This window comes from Chrysochloris asiatica, unplaced genomic scaffold (assembly GCF_000296735.1).
Source record: "Chrysochloris asiatica unplaced genomic scaffold, ChrAsi1.0 scaffold00034, whole genome shotgun sequence".
Classification (NCBI taxonomy): Eukaryota; Metazoa; Chordata; class Mammalia; order Afrosoricida; family Chrysochloridae; genus Chrysochloris; species Chrysochloris asiatica.
In genome coordinates this window covers 19,181,475-19,190,547 of record NW_006408552.1, presented here as the reverse complement: position 1 = coordinate 19,190,547, position 9,073 = coordinate 19,181,475, and the positions used below count along the sequence as shown (strand labels likewise).

The following is a 9,073-nucleotide window of genomic DNA, read 5'->3' as shown; positions in this document are numbered from 1 at the left end:
GTGTACAAAAAATTTTAAATATCCCTAGATACTCAATTAAAAAACAACAACAAAAAAAGAAAATCAACCTGGCCGAAGTTTTTTGCCAGGGTAATGTTGAGTGTCTAAACTAAAAAACTGGTAAAAGGAAAAATACCCAGACTCTACAAACATCACAGAATTTGTCTTAAATGGGAGGAAAAAAGTTTTAAAAACATATGGAGTTTACTAAAAGATCTTTATTTAACAGGCTACCCTGGGAGTTTAATTAAAAAATAGAAGTTGATGTACTAAAACAAAGATGTTTCAGTGCAGCTCTGAAAATCTTTTATAAATACAGCAATCTGGAAGGACAATCCTGGATCAGAAGAATTTTTATTCCTTGTGTATATTATATGTGCATGCCTCATTTCAGTTGTCATAATTGTCTCTGTAATTTCCTCCAGAATAGCGGTCATAACCACCCTGACTTCTGCCACTATAATCTCTGGACCTTCCATATCCATATCTGTATTCTCCAGGCTGACGGTCATGCCTGCTGCTTCCATAGCCCTGGTCCCCACCTCCCCTAGAGTAGCTGTGACCACGTCCATGAGCACCAAAGGCATCCCCTCTGGTTCTCCGGGCTGATTTTCCTGCATGATCCACATGGATCTGGTGACCATCCAGGGACTCTCCATTCATGGCTCGCATGGCATCTGAAGCATGCTCTGGATTGGTAAAGGTGATAAAGCCAAAACCCCAGGATCACTGAGTCTCTCGATCCTTCACTACCACCACCTCAGAAATCCGTCCCAAGCTGCTGAAATGGTCTTCCAATGCCTGCTCATCGGTGTTGAAATTGAGACCTCCCACAAAGAGTTTCCCTTCTTCAGAGGACATGGCAGTGTATTTGGATCCTGGGAATTTAAAAATTGAACAGACTCAGTAACAGCTAATGCTGAAGAGCAGAGAGAATGAGCTTTGCTGCGTACTTTTTGTGGTGCTTCTGATTTCTTTGTTTCACATAATTTTCTGTGCTGAATACATTTTTTTTGTAGGTTTTCTTTTCATTTTCATTTCTGTTATGTTAATGATTACTAAATCTTTCTGATTTTCCTCTTTTTTAAACAAATTGATGTGCAGGTGTATCAAATTTCTTTAGGGTATCCTGTAATTTATGAATTTTCTCCCCTGTTTATCTTGAAATCTACTTGACTTCCTTGCCATTTGGTAGTTCTGTATCTACACTATTCTCTCTTGTTGCTTTGTAGTTGACTTCATTATACATTAGATTTCTGGTTCCCTTATTTTCAGTCTTGTAGGTTTGTTTTAAAGAGCTCTGGTAGTGTAGTGGTTACGAGTTGGGCTGGTAACCTAAAGGTCAGCAGTTTGAAACTACTAGCCTTTCAGCAGGAGAAAGATGAGGCTTTTTACTCCTGTAAAGATTTACAGCCTCAGAAACCCTATGCAGAGTCACTATGAGTTGTAACTGACTCCAGCACACCACCACTACCACCAGGTTTGTTTTACTTTAAATACTTCTATATCTGGATTGAGTTCTGGGTGGTGTTGTCATATATGGTGATCTCAGGTTGTTGTCTACTGTTGTTGGTTCTCAGTCCAATGAACCCCCTCTAGCATATTTTTGTAAAATTGGTTTGGCTATTACAAACTCTTTGAATATCTTTTTATAAGGAAATGTCCTAATTTTGCCATTGGATTTGTGGGATAGCTTTACTGGCTATAGGATTCTTGGTTGGCAATTGTTTCTATTGGAGTTCTGTGTATATGTCATCACATTGCTTTCTTACCTTCACGGTTTCTACTAAGAAGTCAGAGTTTATAGTCTTATTGGTTCTCCTTTGTAGATAACTTTTAATTTTTCCTGAGTTGCTGTCATGATTTTTTCTTTGTCTTTGGTTTTGGAAAGTTTGATTATGTCTTGGTGATTTGGGCAGAAGAGATTTATCCTGTTTGGGGTTCATTCAGCTTCTTATATGTTTATCTTCTCATCTTTCATGATGTTAGGGAAGTTTTCTTCCAATAACTCTTCATCAATTTACTCTGCGCTTTTTAGTGTCTCTTCCTGTTCTGGAATTCCAATGACCCATAATTTATTTCTCTTCATGGTGTCCCACATAACTCTTAGGTTTTCTTTGGATTTTTTCACTCTTTCCCCCCCACCCCCCCACCCCTGATTGTTCTTCTAGCATACCAGTATTGAGAGATTTGTCTTCAAGTTCACTAGCTGAGGCTCCCATTGCTTCGAATCTCCTCCTTTGCCCTTTCAATGTATTGTCCATTTCTGAAATCTTAGTATTAATCGTCTGGATTTCTAATGGCAGGTTTTGTATTGTTTCAAAATTTGCATTTGTCTGTTGTTCTTGTAGTGTTTTCCTGAATTCTTTATTCCCCCCTGTGTTTTCCTCTATATTTCTATCAATCCTTTGAAGGTACCTAAATATTATTCTTTTAAAATTAGTTCCATTACCTTTTCTTCCTAAGAAACATTTTCTGGCTTTGCATCTTGGTAAATTTGTTTCAGCGATTTCTTTGTGTGAGCTAAACTTGTCTGTTTTCTCTCGTTTCTTTGTGTGAGCTAAAATTATTGTCTCTGGGACATTGTGGTGTTTTGTGTTTGTATTTAATTGGTGATCATGTATTGATGTGTTCTTATATTCTCACCAGCTGTCTCCTATGGGTGCAGAGAATGGAAATGTGTTACCATTCTCCATTCACTGTTCATGTCCCTCAATTTAGGGTGAGTTGGGTTAATGTTGGCTTCTGCCAACCGTTAATCAGGTGGTATTTGTTGTTGTTGTTAAGTGTTGTCATGTCATTTCCAACTCATAACGACCCTGTATAGGGTTTCCAAGAAGTGGCTAGTGAGTTTGAACCACTGACTTTGCAGTTCAAACCGACCTTATAGTTGAGTGTTTATCCTACAGCGCCACACCAGGACTCCAATCAGGTTGTACGGGAGCTGTTATTGACTCTTGTGGGTGGAGTGGGTGGAGTTGCAGAGGGTACAGTTGTGGCTGGGATACATGGGCACAGGTTCTGTCTCTTGTCGAGTGGGAAAGAGAAGACCCCTCTCCCCCAGACACACAGGAAGACAAAACAGAATAAACAATGAAAAGGGGAAATAATAAAGAGAAAAAAAAAAAAGAAATAAAAACAGGCAGCAAACAGAAAAGAAACATATAATAACTATAAAGACAAAAGAGGGACAGGGAAATGGAACTATAGAAGAGAAAAATACAAGAGAAAATAAAAGGAAGAGATAAAAAAGATATATGCTTAGAAAAACCAGGCAGAGGAAAGATAAAAGAGAAATAGAGCAATAAATATCAAAAGGGGGAAAAAAGAGAAGAGGAGAAATGATAAACAGGAGAAAAGGAGGGAAAATGAAGTCAGAGTCTGAAAGAATACAATTTAAGGGAATGGAAAGAGAAGGAGAAAGAATAAACAAACAAACAAAAGTAGTGAAACAATAAAAGGAAAAAACCAAACTCCAAAACAAAACAAAAAACCAGTGCAGCTGTTGGACCCAAAGAGAAGGAAGCTCTGGGGGACTTCTGCAAGCCAAGGAGCTCATGAAGTGGGCGTGGGAGGCATGTGACAGCTGAGCTCCTGACCCTAAATGGAGTTCCTATCGGCTTTGGTGTTATCTATGTTCAGAGTATTCAATCCGGATGTAGTTCATGAAGACACTTGATGGAGATGATTTCAGTGTCTGTTAGGACCACAGGGCAGCTGTGACTAGTAAAATGCTTGTCTGATGACTCTGCGGGTTTTGTAGGTCTGGAGCCAAGCCCTCAGAATTCAGGCACCAAAATGGTACAGCCAGCCCCCACCTCTCATTGGCGTGACTCCCAACCTCATGGCTCCTAACTCCTGGAGAGCAGGGTCTGTGCTGGGGTTGGACGGAGCTGGGAGCTAGTTACACTTCTGGTCACGAGGCAAAAGCGGGGGAAATAGAAGAAATCACACCTTTCCTATCACCTATGTGAATCTGCTCTGCCAAACCTCCTGTTGCCAGAGCTGATCACAAAAGTTCAAAATGGTTGTGCCACATCTGGCTGGCTACTAACTAGTCAGTTTCCTCTCTTGGTGTCCCTGCTTAGCTTTTCCTCTCAGCAAGCACTCAATGCACTTCTCTAACCTTTCCTCTGAAGTTTTAGGGTTCCAGAATTTTTATCTGTGTCTGTTTCTTGTGGTCTCTCGTATCTTTGTTGTAGAGGGTCGGTGTAGTGCTTCGTGCCTAGTCCACCATCTTGCAGGAAGTCCTTAGGAGTATAAATCTTTTTGGGAACAGACAGCTTCATCTTTCTCCCAAGGAGCACCAGTGGGTTTCAACCACCACCTTGCAGTTAACAGTCCAATACTAAACCCACTACACCATCAGACCCCAGTTTGGGACCTATTTAAAGAACAGGACTTAGAGCTGGGAAGGATGGCAAGGTTGGGGCATTTGCTGGAATGGAGAGGAAGGAGCAGAGCTAGCTCTTCCTTACCTCTGCCATTAAGCCCACTAAGGTTCGCTGCAGGTTCTTCTGGGTAGGACTTTGTTGTGAGACACTTCAAGGCCAGGCAGGAACAGGGCCTGTTTACCATGTCCCTTGTTCTGCACCCAGATGGCGCTCAGCAAATCTTTGCTAAGTTGAATTGAACCAGAATGATCGGGTTGGGGTGGGGCAGTTGTGGTTCAGCCTTAGAATTTTCCATTTCCATTGACCAGGGTTCAATTCCCAGTCAATGCACTTCATGCAAAGCCACTGCCTGTCTGTCTGGAGGCTTGCTTGCTGCTAGGAGGCTAAACAGATTTCAGTGGAGTTTCCAGACTAAGATGAACTAGGAAGAAAGATCTGACGATCTACTTTTGAAAATCAGTCAATCTGGTACCCTGTGGATCACAAGGAGCCCAGGTGGCACAGTACTTGGCTGCTAGATGAAAGCTTGGTGGTTTAAACCCACCAGCTGCTCCACGGGAGAAAGTTGAGGCAGTCTACTTTCGTAAAGATGATAGTCCTTGGAAATCCAATGGAAGAGTTTTACTCTCTCTTACAGGGTTGCTGTGAGTTGCAACTGACGCAGCTGCAATGGATTTTGGCTTGGGGACATGCGTCTTAACAGGAGTCCCTGGGTTGTGTGAATGGTTAAGTGCTCATCTACTTACCAAAAGGTTGACAGTTTAAACCCACCAGAGTTGCCTTGGAAGAAAGTTCTGGTAATCTGCTTCCAAAAAAATCACAGCCTTGGAACCCCTATAGAGCATTTCTATTCCGTACACATGGACAACTCCAGGGTAGCAAGCAGCAACCACCAGGTAGGCGGTAACTGTGAGGTGGAAGGACAGGAGAGCAGTTTGTGGGGTTTGGGTGCGGACACCAGGTGAATCCTCCCTCAGCCAAAAGGGCCTGGCCTTCCTGAGGGTGGGGGTGGGGAGGGCTCTGGACTCCCCACCAGGTTGGCTGAGGGAGAAAATGCCCAGCTGGTGTGTCCCCTCATGAGCTGGGGCAGATTGAGATGTGGGCTTCCCACCTACCCTGGCCTTGTCCTCAGAGTGGTGGCAGAAAGGATCCGAGGTCTCAGCTCGAGCTGGCCCAGGGCACTGGCAACCCCTAAGCTCTCATCTCCCATCAAACAGCATGAATAATTTAGCCTCTAATTAAAAGTGAGGTCAAGCTATGAAAAATGGCTGGAGACAGCTGTGGTAAAGTGATCAGTGGCCACAGGTCCAAGCAGCTGGCAGGACCACTGGCCCCCACACCTGAATCCACTGAGGAGAGAGTTCCCTGAGATCAGAGGGCTGACCCAGAGAAGCATACCCCTGGGCCCTGAGGTCCTCTGCTGCCTCATTTCACCTCCACCCTGCATCAGAGATCCATCCCATTCCTGTATCCCCTTCTGAAACATTCTCCCAGATAGCTGTGTGACTTCCCATCAATCAAGTGGTGCTTTTAAGTCCTAACCTGGGCAGTCTGAACCCACCCAGTAGCACAGAGGAAGAAAGAACTGGCAATCGCTTCCATAACGATCACTGGGTCTCTAGGAGTCGGAACTGACTGCCCAGCAACTTGTGACCACTTCACTTCATCCAGGTTTCTGCTGCTCAGATAGTCCCAACGCACCTACCCCCATTCACTCTGCCCACTCCCCGCAACCTAGGATCTGCCAGCACCCCTCATCCCTGGTCACCACGGTCTTGGCACAATGGCTCATTGTTCATCTCCCGGTTACAGCACACAGGCAGGGTTTTGACTTGGTGCCCCCGGATCCGCAGCACCAAGGGCAGTAGGAGACAAGGGGCCAGTAAGGGAGCCCATGTAGGGGACCAGACGTGAGGACTGATATGCTAGGGGGCCCCTTGCATAGAGCTCCCCTTTCATCAGGGAATGAGGGGCAGGGCTGAGCTCTAGATTCCCCTTCACCTCTGGGTCTGAGTCTGGCTTAAGCTGGAACTAGAGGTGTGGCTTTATCCTTCACCTTGAAGCCATGCTGGGCACTGTCCCCTTCACCTTGGCTGCCTCAAGGACAATCTGAGGGATACTACAGTGAGCCTGAGACCAGAATCATTGTCCTAGGACAGTCCACTCCTGCCCTGGGAGGTGCCTGCTCCCTGTGAGTCGAGTGGCCAATAGCAGATATATAGAAGTGGCTAATAGCTGCCCAGCTGTTGGACACTAAGCCAGAGAGAGTTTCTGCTCACAATCTCCAGCTGCCCCTACAGCCTGTCTGGGGCTGTTTCTAGTAGTGGGTCCCCAGGATGTTCTTCCCTGTCTCCCCAGCCGACATCAGACCCCTTAGCTCTCCCTTGCATCGTCACCAAGGAGAGCCACCAGCCAAAAGTAGTCATGAGTGTTCCCACTTTACAGAGGGGAAAGCCAAGGCCCAGAGAGGCTGGGTTGCTTGTCCAAGAACCCCTACCTGGTCAGGAGCTGGTCTGGGTGCAAATCCCCCTCTGGGGCTCAGTGTTCATGTCTGTAAATTGGGGGCATTGCTGTGTGGAGCTGAGACCAATCTGCCCCGCTCCTCAACCCTACCCAAGGTCAGACTCACTGCCTGGCCTTGAGGTTCCTAAACTCTTCTTCTGGGGGTCTCCAGTGCCCCGATGCGAGGAGACCCTGGAGTGTCTACACACAGGAAGGAGCCCTGGTGAGGAGTAGAGGCAGTCAGAGACCAGCCTGGTAAAGCCCCTCCCTCCCGTTTGGACCTAGGTGATGTGTTCTGGAAGAATCCACGGCAGTGCTAGGATTCAAATCCAGAACTACTGATGCCGCTTAAAGCCCCCGCACCAGGTACCGAGATGCCTCCCGGACCTAGTTGCTCTCCAGCTTGATGTCCGTGGCTGGTTTGTATTTTCCAAACGTGGCATTGTCAAGGGGAGGGAGGGAGGGTGCACCGTCAGCCCCTGGGTAGCGGATTAAAGATGGATATTTTGTTTGTTACAATCAAGACCTCTGATTTCAGTTTTATGAATTTTTAAAACATTAATTATATTTTGGAAAGTGCGCAGAGGTGAAGGCGTCTGCAGCGACGCCTGCTTTCATGGCGACTCTGCTGTGCTCGGCTCCGATGAGCTGCTGAGAGGGCGGTTGGGCATTTTAATCCACCTTGTTAAGTTATTAAATTTTCTCTATTTACATACGATCCCACTTTCATTAGCATTGTAACAGGTGCTCATTAACAATTTATCGGCCAGGGAGGTGGAGGGAGAAAACAGCAGGGAGACATTGCTACAAAGTTTACTCTTAATTACAAGAAAGACAGTGGCCGAGGACAACAGGCTGCCACCCCTTCCTGTCTGTCATCCTCCCTCCTCCCCCAGAAGTGTCTGGACGCAGTACAGGCTCAGAAGCTTCCAGAAACCCTCAGACTGTGTCAACTTTGTTTGGTTGTTGGTGGTTCTCGGCACTGGGGTGGTCCTCTACCCCTCTGGAGTCTCTGAGCTGGGGCAGCATCCCATCTGCATGTTCCGCCTGCACCACTAGGCTATGCCTCGCCTCTGGAAACCCCCTTCGCTTCTCTGGAGTTCAGTGACTCTTGGGAATGAGTTTGTTCCTGTTTAATAAGTGTCTGCTTAGCTAGGGGTGGCATGGAGGGACTCCAAAAGAGATGGCCCACCCTCCATCCAGGAGACCGCAGGGAGCCAGGGTCCTCAGCCCCATGAGGAGGGGAGCTGGACTCTAGGAGGGGCCTGGGATGGGTGTGGTGGTGGCCTGTGGGTGGGCAAGAGGATCCTGCTGACCCTTTCCCCATTACCTTAGGGGAGATCCCAGACTATCTGGGTCCCAGCACATTGTACCTATCTCCACTGGTCCCTGTGTCTCTGGGTAGAAAGAGTAGAGGGACCTTCAAAGCCAGCAACACAAGGACTGGAGACAGTCTCAGAGTGAGCCAACAGCCAGAGTGCCCCACTGACCACAGTCCATGTCCCCTGCCAGATGAGGCAGGGAGAGAGGTGGGTCACAATGAGGGGCAGAGAAATTAGCCTTATTTGGCACTGAGCTTCCCTCACCGGACCACCTCTCGTTAGAGACCCTCTCTCAATAAGAGGTCCACCTCTGCATTATCAGTCTCATCCTGAACCTGTAATCCCTGCCCAGGTGTGGTGAGTTCCTGCCATGCCCAGGTGTGTTGGGTTCTCACGATGCTCAGGTGTGGTATGTTCTCACTATTCCCAGGTGTGGTGTGTTCTCACTATGCCCAGGTGTGGTGTGTTCTCACTATGTCCAGGTGTGGTGTGTTCTCACTATTCCCAGGTGTGGTGTGTTCTCACTATGCCCAGGTGTGGTGTGTTCTCACCATGTCCAGGTGTTCTGTGTTCCCGCCATGTCCAGGTGTGGTGTGTTCTCACTATTCCCAGGTGTGGTGTGTTCACACTATGCCCAGGTGTGGTGTGTTCACACTATGCCCAGGTGTGGTGTATTCTCACTATGCCCAGGTGTGGTGTGTTCACACTATTCCCGGGTGTGTTGTGTTCTCACTATGCCCAGGTGTGGTGTGTTCACACTATTCCCAGGTGTGGTGTATTCTCACTATGCCCAGGTGTGGTGTATTCACACTATGCCCAGATGTGCTGGGTTCTCACTATGCCCAGGTGTGGTGT

General features: G+C 46.9%; 1 pseudogene; it reads right to left on the bottom strand.

Annotated features, from left to right (window-relative positions):
- Positions 1 to 390: 390 nt before the first annotated feature.
- LOC102824940 lies at positions 391 to 861 on the bottom strand (annotated as a pseudogene).
- Between the last annotated feature and the right edge of the window lie 8,212 nt (positions 862 to 9,073).